This window comes from Lathyrus oleraceus, chromosome 4, assembly GCF_024323335.1.
Source record: "Lathyrus oleraceus cultivar Zhongwan6 chromosome 4, CAAS_Psat_ZW6_1.0, whole genome shotgun sequence".
In the NCBI taxonomy this organism is placed as follows: Eukaryota; Viridiplantae; Streptophyta; class Magnoliopsida; order Fabales; family Fabaceae; genus Lathyrus; species Lathyrus oleraceus.
Window position 1 is genome coordinate 174,783,392 of NC_066582.1, and position 15,986 is coordinate 174,799,377.

Here is a 15,986-nt window from a genome sequence, read left to right on the forward strand (position 1 = left end):
GATTTTCTGGATGGAATTACTCCCCTTGAGTTATGTCCTCATTGGGTTGAGTCTTGATTGATTATTTGTTTCTAGCTCTTACCTAGATAGATGCTTTGATCCCATAAGAGTCTATTACCCAGTAACTAGTGATATTCTTCTTAGTTTGCAGTTTGTTACTTCTTGCCTAATACCCGGCAGAAGTACCCTTCTTTCTCCTCAGTAGAGTCCCCAGGAAGTATATCCTTGATATGTTCATCCTAACTGGTTCTTTCTTTTCCCTACCTGAGTTTATCCTTGATATGTTCACTTTAACCAGTGACAGATATTCTCATTTTTGGTATTCTACCCAGTAAAAAAGTAGTTGTAATCCCTATTTTGTTCCTCAGAGAGTTAATCCTTGATATGTTCATCTTAATCAATAACGGGTTTTCTTCTCCTTGTGGTTTTCTACCCAGTAACCGGTAGTTATAAATCCTACTTTTTCCCCTGTGCGGAGTCTATCCTTGATATGTTCACTTTAACTAGTGACGAATATTCTCTTCTATGGTATTCTATCCAGTAACTGATAGATGTAATCCCTATTTTTGCTCCTCATCAGAGTCGATCCTTGATATGTTCGTCCTAACCGATGATATATTTTCTCTTTGATGGTTTTCTACCCAGTCACCGGTAGTTGTAAATCCCATTTTTATCCCCTTTTCAGAGTCTATCCTTGATATGTTCACCTTAATCGGTGACAGATTTTATCTTTGATGATCTTCTACCCAGTAACCGATAGTTGTAAATCCCATTTTTATCCCCTTTTCAGAGTCATTCCTTGATATGTTCACCTTAACCGGTGACGGATTTTCTCTTTGATGGTCTTCTACCCAGTAACCGCTAGTTGTAAATCCTGCTTTGTCCCCTCACAGAGTTAATCCTTGATATGTTCATCCTAACCGGTGACGGATTTTCTCTCCAACAGTTTTCTATCCAGCTTTCGATAGATGTAATTCTTACCATTTTTGTTCAGTTGGTATATCCTTGATATGTTCATCCTAACTGATGACAGGTATCCTCCTTGGCATTTCCAAAGAGTTAATCCTTGATATGTTCATCTTAACCGATGACGGATTTTCCTCCCTGTCGAGTTTATCCTTGATATGTTCATCCTAATCGATGACAGATACTCTCACCCTTGGTCTTCTACCCAGTAACTGGTAGTTGTAAATCCAATTTTCCGCAGTTTTTCCCAGCAAGGTTATTCTTACCCAGTAACCGATAATGAATACTCCCTACTGGCGTTCCTCAGTGAGTCATCCTTGATATGTTCATCCTAACCGATGATGAATGTCCTCTTTGTCAGATCTCTATTATCTCCTTACGCAGTAACAGGTAGTAGATAATAGATTTCTGCTCCTCATGTGTTGAAGTTTATCTTCCCCAGTTGAGTTGAGTGCGTATTTCCTTAGTGAAATCGTTGTTCCCCTGCGTGAGTCGAGTACCTCAGTTTTATCCAGACTTACTCGTATCCCCTGCAAATGTTGTTGTTTCCCCGGATGAGTCTTTCCATTTTGTATGGAATCCCTCTAGTCCCCCTAGTATTTTTAAGTCGTAGTCTGGCCTACGCATAAATCCTTTTTTATCCCCCCAGAGTCTCTGTCTCCCCAGTGAGTTTTTCCTTACGGAATGCATTATACTCATACGGACTTTCGGTCTCTCTGATTTCTTTTCCTTTGTGGCAATATTCCCCCACAAAGAATTTACTTTTGCATTCATGTCATATGCATCATGAGGTCTCTTAGGGACCAAAATTTGTTTCTCTGCTGTTATTTAAGCCCATTCTATTGAGTCGAGCTGAAGATTTTAACCTTCACCTCCTCAATTAGAATGTCCTTAAACAGGGGCAGTTGTAAGACCCCAATTTTGACCCTAAGATCCCTCATGCAATTTCATCATAAGCATTAGCATTGCGATCATGTCTGGGCATCCTCCTTACCCCTCTTTCATTGGGTTTGTTTGGGGAGAGATCACCAAGCATTTTTGTAATTATATCATACTTGTATATTATCATTTTACTAACTAAAATACCAAAAATATATCTTTGCATTTGTCTAACTCTTTTGTAGGAAGGGCATGATTCCATTTATTCATCAAGTTCACATCTAGGGTTTGAGACCCTCATGAACAAAGAGCACAACCAAGAATTGATTCAATAATGGTTATGAACATCATATATGAGTCCCAATGTCCTCTACATATTATATTGATCAAGTTTTCTTCAAGATTTTGAGGGTGATTTGCCTTGGAAACCCTAGTTTGACTGGGTATCTCGAGTAACTTCTCCAACAAGGTATCTCACCAATTGATCAAATTTCTCAAGGGACACTTAAAAATTAATCATCTAATGCATATATGATATACCATGAGCCAAGAAAGTCAAGAGAATTGGAAGTTAGCAAGTTGGTTGATGGTGGTTGGCCAGATGGATTCATCTGATCAAAACTGGGTCTCCCTAGACCCTATATCCTACAATTTTCACCATATGAAAATGATTCCAAGAGAAAACTTACTCTAAATAACATTACAAACAACTTTAATGTTGATACCTAGATCTAGTTTTGCTTGGAAAATGACTTTCTATGTTGAAACATTATAGGTCATTTTGTCTAAACCCTAATTTGAAAGTCAACTTCCCATGGCCATAACTTGCTCAATTCTTATGAGATGAAAGATTTCCAAGTTGCACAATCAAATATAATGTGTCTATTTCAACTTTGATGTTTGGAGTGGGAGCTGATTCAACTTTTTTGAGCATGTGATATGAGGTTACATTATAGGTCACTTTTGACCTATACCATTGATCAAATGATTTTTCCAAACTTCAAAAATGCATAACTCTATCATTTCAAATCCAAATGATATGAAATTGGTGACTATTTTGAAGGTCTGTGAGAGAGATACAACTTTTATGAAGACACTTTTCTCATTTGAAGCTCACATAAAAAGTTAAGCAAGGTGGAATATTGAGACATATGGCTTGACACTTAGAAAAAATTTGATATGTCAAAAATTTCCAAACTTCCACCTCAAATTTATCTAAGTTCCAAGATCCAAATGAAAAAGTGTTAAACATGAAAGTTGTTCCTCTTGATCTAACCTTTCCAAAGAGCTCAAATTCAGTCATTTTGGACAAGAAATGCATAGGCTGCACATGGCATGAACAGGTTGACATCACTTGGCAAGGATCAAACTTCAAACATCAATGCACACTTGCATTGCAATCCAAGCTAAATTCAGACCATTCAATATTCATTTGTGGACCTCAAGCAATGATTTCATGGGCCTGTGCGCGCCCATGCACCCTTGCATCACCATTTGCCAAAATTGGAAAGTGATTTGAAGTGTGCACCAGCTTTGATCCCCATCTCAGAAATGAACACACATTCGCACCAGCTTTGATCCCCCATCTCAAACCCTCACTTTGCAAAGGATAAGTCTGAGAAATTCTCTTGAATTTAAGGTTGAATTTCCACTATTTTGAAATTCAAATCTCCAGGAATCCATAGCCTTTCAAGCATCTAATCCTTCTTCTGCAAGCAAATGGAGTGAGATCAAGCACAAGCAAGATCAAGATCAGTTGAATCCAGACCTCCATTGAAGGTATTTTCCAAAACTTTGAACTCTTCGATTCTCTCAATTCTTGCTCAATTCTATTGATTCTTTGGTTGTCTGAAGTCCTACCAGTGTAGGCAAGAAGATTGAGTTGCTTTGAGGCCAAATCGAAGCAACTCGGTTCATGTACCTCAAATTTCAACTCCATGTATCTCTCAATATACTTGAAGTTAGAGTGAATTGAGACCAGATTCGAGCTCAGTGCCATTTTTACTTTAAAATCATGTCCTTATTTTTCATTTTGGTGATGGTTGATGGTGGACCAGTCCGGTGAGGTCCACCAGAGAAGATGACCAGAGTTCTGGCTCCGGCGATGCATTGGCAAGACTCTGAACCACATGATCCATTCATTTTGTTTTAATCCTAGGCGTTGGTTTTGATTACCAGAGTTGCCACGCACTGACTAAGGACTATGGTAGATAGGGCGCTCCTGGCCACTTGATCTGCCATCTCAATTAATGAGGGAGATCAAGTGGTCCACGTTTTTTCTGATATTTTAATTTTCATTTTATTTGCTTTATTTTCAATAATTCATATTAAATTCAATATTGATCCAAAAAACATAGGACTTTCACCAAAAAATTTCAAATATTTTTCTCTTTCATATTCTGAATTAAAATTATTTTTTGGATGGATCATTATTAATATTTTTCATGAATTAATTGATTTTGCATTTGTTTTTAATTGTTTAAAAATATTTTTTAATGTCCAAAAATTATGAAATTTTTTCTCCAAGGTCCTTTGACCTTGTTTGACCTATGATAAATCTCATGGGCATTTCTTTGGTGTTTTGATGAGATTTTAGGAATTGGACAAAGCATATTTAATTTAAATGCACTATTTTATTATTTTTAATTGAATAAATGCCAATTAAATTTGTTGACCAATTGTGATGACTTTGTTTATGTTAGACTCTTGTTGTTAGGCCTTGGTCAAGGTTGATTTGACTTTGTCAAATTAAGATCATTGGATATAGGGGATTGATGGAATGTACATTCCATCTCCCAAAATGAATGAATGATATTAATTTGGTAAAAGTTCTCCTTTGACCAATTTGTGATTTTATTCATTCCCCTCCCACTTCATCTTATTCCTCTTCTTCATTCATTCATTCCATTTGACCTATGACATCTCAAAGTCCTAATGCTAGTTGATTGAAAAATTGACATAAGTATGGATGAGTTTAGGCCACACCTTTTGCATATTCTTTTTTTGTGTGGTATGTTTCATGAGCATAGTCCATTATACTATGTCTCTAACATACATTAACACCAAAATTCTATTGCCCAACCTCAAATAGTTGTGACTTCTACATAAGTCCAATTATGATTGCTTAACATAGCGCTAAATTTGTGACATAAAAGGCATAAGCATTCTAGTTAGTGAGATTGTAAGTCTCCCCTCTTTCATGGTATTGTGTGGAAACTTGGCCTTCTTTCCTTCCTTTGGAAGATGTTTTGGTAAAAGGATCAATGCTTGTGATAAGTGGGTCGAGTGTTCTCCAAAGAATGTCTTGAAATGAAAAGCAAAAGCAAAACAATACTAACTCTTACCTTACTAACTACTAACTTTTAATTTCAAGCCTTTACTTTAATGCAATTTACTTTTAGCACTCTATTTCATTTGCCATTGTTCATATCATTCTAATTGTTTATATTAATGCAATTTTCACTTTGTCCATTTGGACCATATTGTGTGATATATTTTGTTTGTGTATACTTTACTTGTTTGTGTGGTCTTTGACCATTAATGTACATAATAATAACAAAAACCCTAAAAAAAATTGAGTGGACTGTTGGCTTGATCTTGGACAAATGTTAGAATTTAGGCAACCTTCATATGCTAATGGACTTGGCCAATGCCAACTTGTTGAAGAACCAAGTGCTTGCAATTTGAAATTTATCTGATACATCTTTGAAGACCTCTCTAGGTTCATCTGCAACATGATCATTGTGAAGCTGTTATTTTGAACCTGTGACTTGTGGAATTCATTTGTTACATGGGTTATTTTGGAAGAAGATCATGGAATGGATAAGCTTGGATGTGGCCATCTTTATTTGACGCCTTTCTCTTCAAGATAATATAATTGTGCATTTGTGTATTGCTTGACTCTAAAAGTCCAAGGGAATTCTGGGTTTCTATTAACATTCTTGTCTATTGGATTGCTACCCATTTGGTCAGATCTTTTCAACTCTAAACTTTTAATTTTGTGCATAGGATAGTCTCTTCATCTTCTCCCCATTTCTTTAATTTCAAAATCTCTCCCTCCATTTTTCAAAATCTTCTTTGTGTGAACTACTTTTGTTCTAAACTTTGACCACTTTGCAAAAAGATAGAAACTTTGGCCTTATGCCATTGCATTTTCAAACTTCTTTTCTTAAATCAAACTTGTAAATAAACTTAATTATACTTGACCTAAACTTTCAAAAAGCTAAAAATAACTAACTAATTCAAACCATTTTAGGCCTTTGTGCCTTTCAAACTTAATTTTGTTAAAAGCAATGCATCCATTTTGAAATTTGTATCACGAACTACGAGGTTTTGATCCCTCATTTTTATGTTGGTACGTAGGCACGAGATCGAAGGTCTTGTCAAACACAAAAATATAATTAATGAATTCTTTTCTCATCCCCTCATTCTATTTGTTTGTAAACATCACTTTGTACAAAATACATATGCACACAAAAGGGCTCCCTAGGAGTACCTAGACACTTTGGGTGCTAACACCTTCCCTCTGTGTAACCAACCCCCTTACCTGTGATCTCTGACTTTTATTAGTTTTTATATGAAAACTTCTTACTTTTGGGTTTTGTTCGCACTCGTTCCCTTTTCCCTTGGAAACAATAAAAGCGCGGTGGTGACTCTTGTTAGTTGATCTATAGCTTGTCAATAGCTTGACGATCATGAATTTGCCGCTACACACGGTAAAACGAAAGATAGTGATGATGATTGTCATTTTGGTAACAAATCATATCACAGATGCCAGTTTGAGTTGCAGCGTGGTTGGAGGCCATGTTTTGACTAATTTCATTGAATTGTTCTTAAGCATACGAGGCAAAAGTGTTGAAATTATTGTCCTGGGCTGTTATGTGTTCATGAACTTCTCTGAAACGCTCAGCTTAAGCAACCCCAAACTCGCCATGCCTATGTGACTCCTCTTCATGGCGCTCACGTTGCTCAACACGTATGTTCTCGAGCAAGGTAAGAATGGATGATTTATCACCAATTGAGCCAAAACCATAGGGGTTACCATAAGTAGTGCCATGTCGAGTCCATGAGTTTTACTACCACTAACCCCATCCATGCGAGTCTTCATATTCAGCTGCACTACCTTGCCAAGCATTATCATCATTAATCTGAGTGTCAATCATGTCTGCATCCACATTTGGAGTTTTTTCTTCTATTTGTCGTCATCAATACCAAACTCGGTTGGGTCATCATAATTATATATGATCTTACCAGAGCATTTCATCTTGTAGTAGTAAACCTTGAGATTATCATCCCAATGATATCTGATGTGTTTCATTGTGCTCATGTTGAATTCTTGAGCTTGACCAGGAGAAATGTTTTGAAGGTTTGCACCAATATCAAAGTGCCAAAGAAACTTTGTAATCATGGAAGCATAGTGTCATACGGTGAACTGGACTTTTTGTGTTTTTTATCGCAATGTCGCGGTTAGCAAGAGTCGCCACCGACTTTTCTTTTATCCAATAAGGAAAGGTGGAAAAGAACAGGAAAAACCTTAATTTAGATTTTGGGTTCGGGAGGTACATTATACAAAGGGAAGGTGTTAGCACCCTTTGTATCCATGGTTATCCATGGGCTCTTAATTGCTCGATCACTTATATTATTTTTGTCATGAAAAAAAGTGTTTGTGAATTGTTTAGAAAAATTGTTTTGAAAAGAGAATTTAACTTTGTAATGATTCTTGTATGAATGTATACAAAGTGATTATCTCGTTTAGTTTTGAAAATTGTTTAGAAAAATATAACTCGGTAATGATTCTAGTATGAATGTATACCAAGTGGTGATTTTCTGAAGGTATTTTGAAAGGTGTGAGGTGTGAAAAAATGTTTTAGGTTGTGAGCCAGCAATTAAGAGTTATACCGACCCAAGGTCTTTATGAGTATTTCTTATCCTTATGAGGGTAAAACTGTCCTTATTATTGAGAAATAAGTAGTTTTATCCTTTGGATGTAAAAGGGTCATCGTAGGGTCATCGATAGGTCATTGAAGGCAACAGTTACGAGGATATCTTAGCATTCGAAGGGACTATCATCTTTTAACCGTAGGCAACATCGGAGGGTCATCGAGGGACAAAGTTGTATATTCGAAGGCAACATCCGAGGGACTATAATTTATTTTATGATGATTTAACCGAAGGGTCTTTGCTAAGGGTATCCCCACGTTCGCGGGACATGACCGTAATATCGTAATCGTAAGGCAACAAAGAGAGGTCCAAGATCACTTATTCAAAGGCAAAGTTTTACAATTAATTATATAATTAGGATGAAACTCCACATTAAAATTATTAAAAATAATATATTAAAAAATTAATACATTAGAAATTAATACATTAAAAGTTAATTTAGGATGAAACTCCACAAGGGTATCCCACAAATAAAGTGGAATACCTAGCCAATAACCTTTTCCTGGGATATGTGAACCTTTACGAAACTCAAAAAAAGAAACATGTCAGAACACCAAATCAGGGTGCAATCGAAGATTACACCGGAGAAATATCACAACAATAAATAGGATAGGATGAATAATGCATGGCTATGATAAAACATAAAAAAAAAACAGAATAGAAAAGTCAGCTACTGTCTCGTTCGCCTCTGCCTCGCCTAGCGAAGGCCACAGATTTTGAATTTGAAAACAGCCCCATGTTAGGAACTTTGAATTTTATGGCATTTTATCACAGGAATAACATGGTCAAACATTCAGGGTATTCAGGCATATTTAAATTCCCATACGAAAGCAAATTATATATCAACATTTAATCATGATGCATTATATATGTAGATATGGCCAATTGAAAGTATAAACAATAGAGATACGCAAAACCTGTTTGCCAATTCAAGGTTGAAGGGATTGACCACTTGTAGTATCGGAATAAGTTAGGCAGCGGGAATTGGACGGCGATGGCTTCGGTGCAGATGGGCTGCCTTCAGGGTTTCTTTACTCTGAATTCTCCGGGTAGGCAGGGTTCCTATGCCAAAGTTTCTATCCGTCCTTCTCTGTTCTCTTTCTTTCTTTTTCCTCAAGGTTTTGTTCCAAGGAAACCTCAGAGTGTTTTGCTTCTCTTCCTTCTTTCTCCAGTGAATCTCCCAGTGTAACTCCAAGTCTAACTCCCCCTACTGAAACTTCAGTATTTATAGACTAATTTCGTGGGTAATGGGCTTGGAATGAGGGAGACCCAAGTCCAAAATAATTTGTTATATTTTATTTATTTATTTATTTTAATTATTTAATTAATTAATTAATTAATTAAAAAAAAAAATTCTTTTTTTTTTTTTTTTTTTTTTTTTCTTTTCGTTTTTTTTCGTTTTTTTTTTTTTTTTTTTTTTTTTTTTAGGAAAAATGATGGGTAATTTTTGGGGTATGACAGCTGCCCCTGTTCAATATTCTTGAACCGAGAGAGTTAGGATGGCGTGTATGCCATTCGTGGTCTGGAGGTGGAAGATTATTGAACACTAGAATGCCCCAAAAATTTGCACTTGAGAATCGACAGTTGGTCTTGATGGAGATGGGCTTAAAGATGCCATCCGGGAGGTTTGATGACGAAAGCTTCAGATCGCACCGTATATTAGGCCAATTTGAAGACATGGGTGCCACACTGGGTCGTACGTTAGACCGTATAATGAGTCATTCATTAGGCTGCCGACTTCGCTAGGGAGTCGGAGTGTGTCATATGCTGTTGGGGATAAAGGGTCAGAATGGACCATATGCTAGATCGTATCTGAGTTGCAGAATGAGCCGTACGTTAGGCTGAATCTGATGACGAAAGGGGTAGTCGTACGTTAGACTACACTTCAGAAATGTACCGTATGTTAGGTAGCATCTGAGGGGATGGACATCCGAACGGGTCGTACGTTAGACCGTCGCAGAACGAGTCGTCTGTTAGGCCGCATCTGATGATGAAAGCGGTAGTCGTACGCCAGACTACACTTCAGAAATGTACCGTACGTTAGGTAGCATCTGAGGGTTGTAAGATCCAAACGGGTCGTACGTTAGACCGCGTTGGAGTTGCTGGAGTTCAGAATGGATCGTACGCTAGATCGTATCTGAGTTGCAGAATGAGCCGTACGTTAGGCTGTATCCGAAGAAGAAAGTAGTCGTACGCTAGACTACACCCCTGAACGTACCGTACGCTAGGCAGTATCCGAGGATTTGAAGGTCCAAATGGGTCGTACGTTAGACCGCATTGGAGTTGCTGAAGAAGTCATATGTTGGGCTGAATCAGAATGAACCGTACGTTAGGCTGTATCTGATAACCTGTATATGTTGTACTTGCAATAAATGTCTGGGATGGGCTTAAAGATGCCATCATTAGGAGGATATCGAAGTGTTGTCAGAATGAATGTTCCCATGAACTGTATTTGAAATATGTATCTGAATCTTGAATGTGATTGATAAAGGTGTCTGTCTGAATGAACCTTTTATTTTGACTATATCAGGAGGATAAATAACCTGCAAAGAAAAGTTAGCTTCATGCTATGTCATGATGCATGAGATGTTTCGTGTTATGCTAAAATAAATGTGAATGTTGTATGCATGCGTATGCTGTGAAAGGATGTAATGAATGAGCTATGCGTATGAGAAGTTCTGCTTGGGGACTCTACTGGGGAAAATAAATCCCCATCTACTGATTTGAGACATTTGTGTCGATGACCCTTTCTCGGCTGGGGATGCTTGATTTCTGTCTGATGGTGGAAATATTCAACAGAGCCTGGCTGGGGATGGATGAGATGATCAATCTGTCTGGTGACGCCGACCTCTGTTGGGAAGTAACTGGCTGTGCCTGGGGATACTGCCATTTTCTGAGGAAAAAAAAACAGGCTTGCTGGGGAAGAGAATTGGTAGCGGATTTATTGGAAGCATGATTAGACCTTTTCCTTGATCCTGAAGTTGGGTAGTAATTGCTATTGCTATTCTATGCATGTATTTTTGGTAAACATCAGTCATATTCAAATGCATATATTAATTCAAATTAAATCAATGGACGTTTACGCAAACAAAACAGAAAAAGAAAAAACAAAAGCATCTTTTGAAAGAAGGTTGTATTGATTTTGAAAGAAGGCCTATAAACAGGCAATTTGTGTACAAGGAGACAGAAATCATAGTAAGAGGAAATTGTCGAAAACAAAGAGAAAGCTATGTGGAAGAAGTCCTATTGATTTTAAGCCTACTACTGTCATTATGTCTTCGAGCATCTCATCCCTTGCTGTCGGATAGAAGTGATTGGCTTGGTCAGTCCCTCGAACTTGGATGAAAGTTGACTGAGAACGGGACATAGTCATACGCTTTAATCCCTAATTTTTGCCTGGACCGCCTTTTCAGGTTTTCAGTCCACCAGGATACCCTTTTTTGCCCAAGCCGCCTTTTCAGGTTTTCGACTTGCCGGGTGTACATTTTTTTTATATATCCCTAATTTTTGCCCGAACCCTTTTGGTTCGCCGGGATGCCCTTACTTTTGCCTAGATACGTCGATCTAGCGGGTCTCTTTTATGCGTAGTATTTTTTAACTATGTCCGCGTTCACGGGATGTGGGAAGTCTTCACCATCCATTGTAGCGAGTATCATGGCTCCACCTGAGAATACCTTCTTAACTACAAATGGCCCTTCGTATGTGGGAGTCCATTTGCCTCTGGGGTCAGTTTGTGGTAGGATGATGCGTTTGATTACCAAGTCTCCAAGTTGGTATACCTGTCTCTTAACTCTTTTGTTAAATGCCTGGGTCATGCATTTCTGATATATCTGCCCATGACAAACAGCCGCAAGTCTCTTCTCATCAATCAGATTTATCTGATCGAGTCGAGTCTGAATCCATTCATCTTCATCTAAGCCCGCCTCTTTCATGATTCTTAGAGAGGGAATCTGAACTTCCACTAGTAAGATGGCTTCCATTCCATAGACTAAAGAGAACGGAGTTGCCCCTGTCGTAGTGCGCACTGAAGTGCGATAACCGTAAAGAGTAAAGGGTAACATCTCATGCCAGTCTTTGTATGTTACTGTCATTTCTTGCATGACCTTCTTGATATTGTTAGCAGTCCCCACGGCGCCGTTCATCTTTGGCCGGTACGGAGAAGAGTTATGGTGTTTTATTTTGAACTGCGTGCAGAGTTCAGTAATCATCTTGTTGTTCAAATTAGTACCATTGTCAGTGATAACTCTTTCAGGAGACAGCAGGTTTCTCAAATAGGTATTTGATAGAATCCATCTTAGAAGTCAATAAGGTGGTATGATTCAACATATACTGTCTTAGTCGGCGAGCAGCCCAGGCCAAAGCACAGCAAGCTTTCTCGGGCTGTGAGTATCTTGTTTCACAGTCGGTACCTTTTGCTAAGGCAGTATATGGCATGCTCTTTTCGACCAGACTCGTCATGTTGCCCCAACACACCTCATTGAATTTTCTAACACGGTCAAATACGTAATTAAAGGTCTTCCTTCAACTGGTGGCATCGGAACTGGAGGTTCTTGGCGATATTTCCTGATTTTGTCATAAGCTTCTTGGCATTCATCATTCCATACCATCTCTTGATTTTGTCTCAGTAATTTGAAGATGGGTTTGCAGGTAGCAGTCAAGTGTGGAATGAATCGGGCAATGTAATTCGAGTGCCCCAAGAAACCTCTGACTTCTTTCTTGTTTATTTCAGTACCCAGATTTACAATTTCAATTGATTCCTCATGCGGCTGTATAGTCTTTTCTTCTCGCAGTAGTCGGGCAAGTTCTCCAGGGACTTCACAATCTTCCTCGCTTCCATCCTCGGCTTGGTAGATCGGATTTTCAAAGTCATAATGAACAGTAGCAGAGTCATTACCAACAGGATCCAGAGTGGATATGGATCGGCAAATTGTTACGTGAGTGTGTGCAAGAAACATAGCTTGTTTGAAAAATGACAGGAAAGATAAAGAGCGCAATATTTGAATGCAAAAAGTCCATTGATCTATTGAATATGAATATGCTTATGAAAATGACAAACCCCTAACAAATTAGCCATTGTGCCTCGGGCATAGACACAATGCTTTAAGAAGTTTGATTGTAAAAGAAAATTAAAATTTGCAATTCTAGAATAAACAATAACAATTACTCCTGACTAAAGGAAATCGGGATAATGTCTTCAGTCTTCCAATTGTTGAGTCCGTCACCAATTGTTGGGAAAATCCAGCTATCCAAGTCGCAATCACTATCAGCATCTTCCATAGCATTAATCTGATTTTTGACTATCTTTCCAGAGTTAAACCCCAGGCCAGCTTTATCAGACTTGTACGGTACATTGATCAGTTGACCCCAACCAGCACGATCACCATTTTCAATCGCGGCTTGAGCATCTTTCAGAGAGATCATGACAGGGGGAGCACGAACAACCTTGGGCACAAGGGGAGTTGGCTTAAGGACAGGACTGGGTGGAGGAACCACTTCAAATGACTGAGAAGGAGTCTCAAAGAATTCACCATCCATCTCGACGTATTTGAAGGCTTGCACACTACTGACAATATACTCTTCTTCTCCACATACAGTGACAACCATGCCTGCTATTGGATACTTCAGCTTTTGATGAAGCGACGAAGCTACCGCACCTGCCCCATGGATCCAAGGGCGCCCCAACAAGCAGGAGTAGGCGGGACGAATGTCCATCACGTGAAAGGTAGTGTTGAAGACTTGAGGTCCTATCTTGATAGGGAGAACCACTTCACCATAGACAACACTCTTCGCACCATCGTAAGCACGCACCACAACATCACTAGGTTTCAGTTCAATGCCTTTGTAGTCAAATTTATCGAGTACAGCTTTCGGGAGCACATTCAAGGAAGAGCCGTTGTCGATCAACACGTGAGCCAGGGTGATCCCCTCACACTCGATGGAGATATGCAGAGCTTTATTGTGATTCTTTCCTGCTGGCGTCAGGTCAGCATCGGAAAAGCCTAGGCCATTGTCAACAGTCAAATTAGCAACATAATGTTCGAATTGATCGACGGATGTTTCTTGAGGCACATGAGCGGTCTTCAAGAATTTCATCAATGCATTGGCATGGGATTCAGAGGATAATAACAAGGACAACATTGAGATTTTAGACGGAGTATGCCCCAATTGTTCCACTACATCAAAATCGCTCTTACGGATGATTTTCAGCATCTCTTCCATTTCCTGTTTGGCAACATCTTCAGAAGTAACTTCGACCGATGTCTCTGACTGAGGAGGATTGACTGGTCTTTTTCCTCGAATTTCGGGAGCGGGAGGTGAGATTTCTGGGGAGTAGATCCTTCCACTTCGAGTAACTTTACTAGTCCCCACAATATCATTAGGATTAGCAGAACTACCAACTGCTTTATGCCATGGATGTAAACGTCGCCTCCATAGTTCCACGGAATAGCTTTGCTGGAGGAATATGGCACGGGGCCAGGTGCGGTAATAATCAGGGGAGCCACTTTGGGCTCAGCGGTAATCTTCACAGGCACTCTAGTAGCGGTAATCTTCACTGGAGCTTTGGACCTAGCAATCACAGATACCTCTTCAATAGAGTTGTCCACCTTAGGAACCCTTTCAAATAGAATTGTACGATCATCCATCAGCCGTTGAATGCCGTTCTTCAACTTCAAACAATCATTGGGTCGGAGTACACAGAGATCGCAATCTTCAGCACAACCTGGAAATAAACCAGCTTGCAATAAATTCTTCTTAACGATCAGGAGAGGAGATGCTAAATCAGCAACGTCAGTAACGTGAGAATTGTCGTCCACAACATTAACATTCTGGTCATGATTAGGCATAGGTGCTGTGATGACATTGGGGGTCGCCGGAGGATCAAATTCAATTTCTCCAGCGTCGATCATATCCTGAATCTTGTTCTTCAACAACCAGCAATCATTCGTATCATGCCCGGGGCTATCGGAGTGATAGGCACACCTGGCGTTGGGATTATAACGAGGAGAAGTAGTGTTGGGATTTGCAGGAGGGCCTCTGAGGGTAATCAAATTGGCCTTTAACATACTCTGCAGTGCTTGGGTTAAAGTCATATTGATCTTGGTAAACTGTCTTCTCGACCTGTCTTGTCTGTGTTGGAAGTTCTGAGATGGCGGTGCGGCAATTGTAACTGCCCCAACAGTATGGTCACGATTCTTCTTGTTATGCTTCCTCTCACTGTACACAGCATTTGATTCATTCTTTCCCTGATAGGACTTTTTGGTGCTTGCAGAAGTAGCTGCCTGTATCTTTCCACTTCGAATGCCGCTTTCAACCCGTTCACCTGTCAAGATAAGTTCAGTGAAACCTGACGAGGAACTTCCCAGTAGATGGCTGTAGAATGGGCCAGTCAGTGTACCCATGAACATGTCCACTAACTCTCGATCAGTCATAGGGGGTTTGACTCTGCCAGCCAAATCTCTCCACTTTTGAGCATATTCTTTGAAACTTTCTTTAGAGCCCATAGTCATATTTTGTAGCTGTAGCCGAGTAGGCGCTAACTCAGAATTATACTGGTAGTGCTTGTAGAAAGCTGTTGCTAAATCAGTCCATGTGCGGATGTTAGAGCTCTCAAGCTGATAATACCACTCTAACTGTGTGCCAGACAGACTCTCTTGGAAGAAATGGATCCACAGTTTCTTATCAGTAGTGTGCGGCTGAATCTTTCTCACATAAGCCCTTAGATGCATCTGAGGACAAGAGGCACCATCATACTTAGTGAAAATGGGAACCTTGAATTTGCGGGGAATGACCACATCAGAGACCAGACCCAAGTTTTCGAAATCCAGACCGGGCACTTTCTGCCCCTCCATAGCTAGCATACGTTCTTCCAGCAACTTGTACTTATCATCCTTCGGAGAGTACTGTTCATGTTCATAATCTTCATCGTCGTCCTCAGAATTGACGAGATTAGGATTCTCATCTTCCGAATCATTCTCGGTCTCTTCTTCTGAATCCTTCGGAATTCTAATCTTGACTCCTGTAACCTGTCCCTTAAGCCTTCTCCCCGGGTTGATGTAACCCACAGGTTTCTGGTCCTTCTTCTTCTCCATCAAAAGAGCTTTCAGTTCTTCCTGCCCCTTAGATAAGCTCAGCATCATTTCCTGGAATTGAGCATTCTGGGCCTGGAGATCTTTGACAGTTTGTTCGAGAGCCATTGTTCA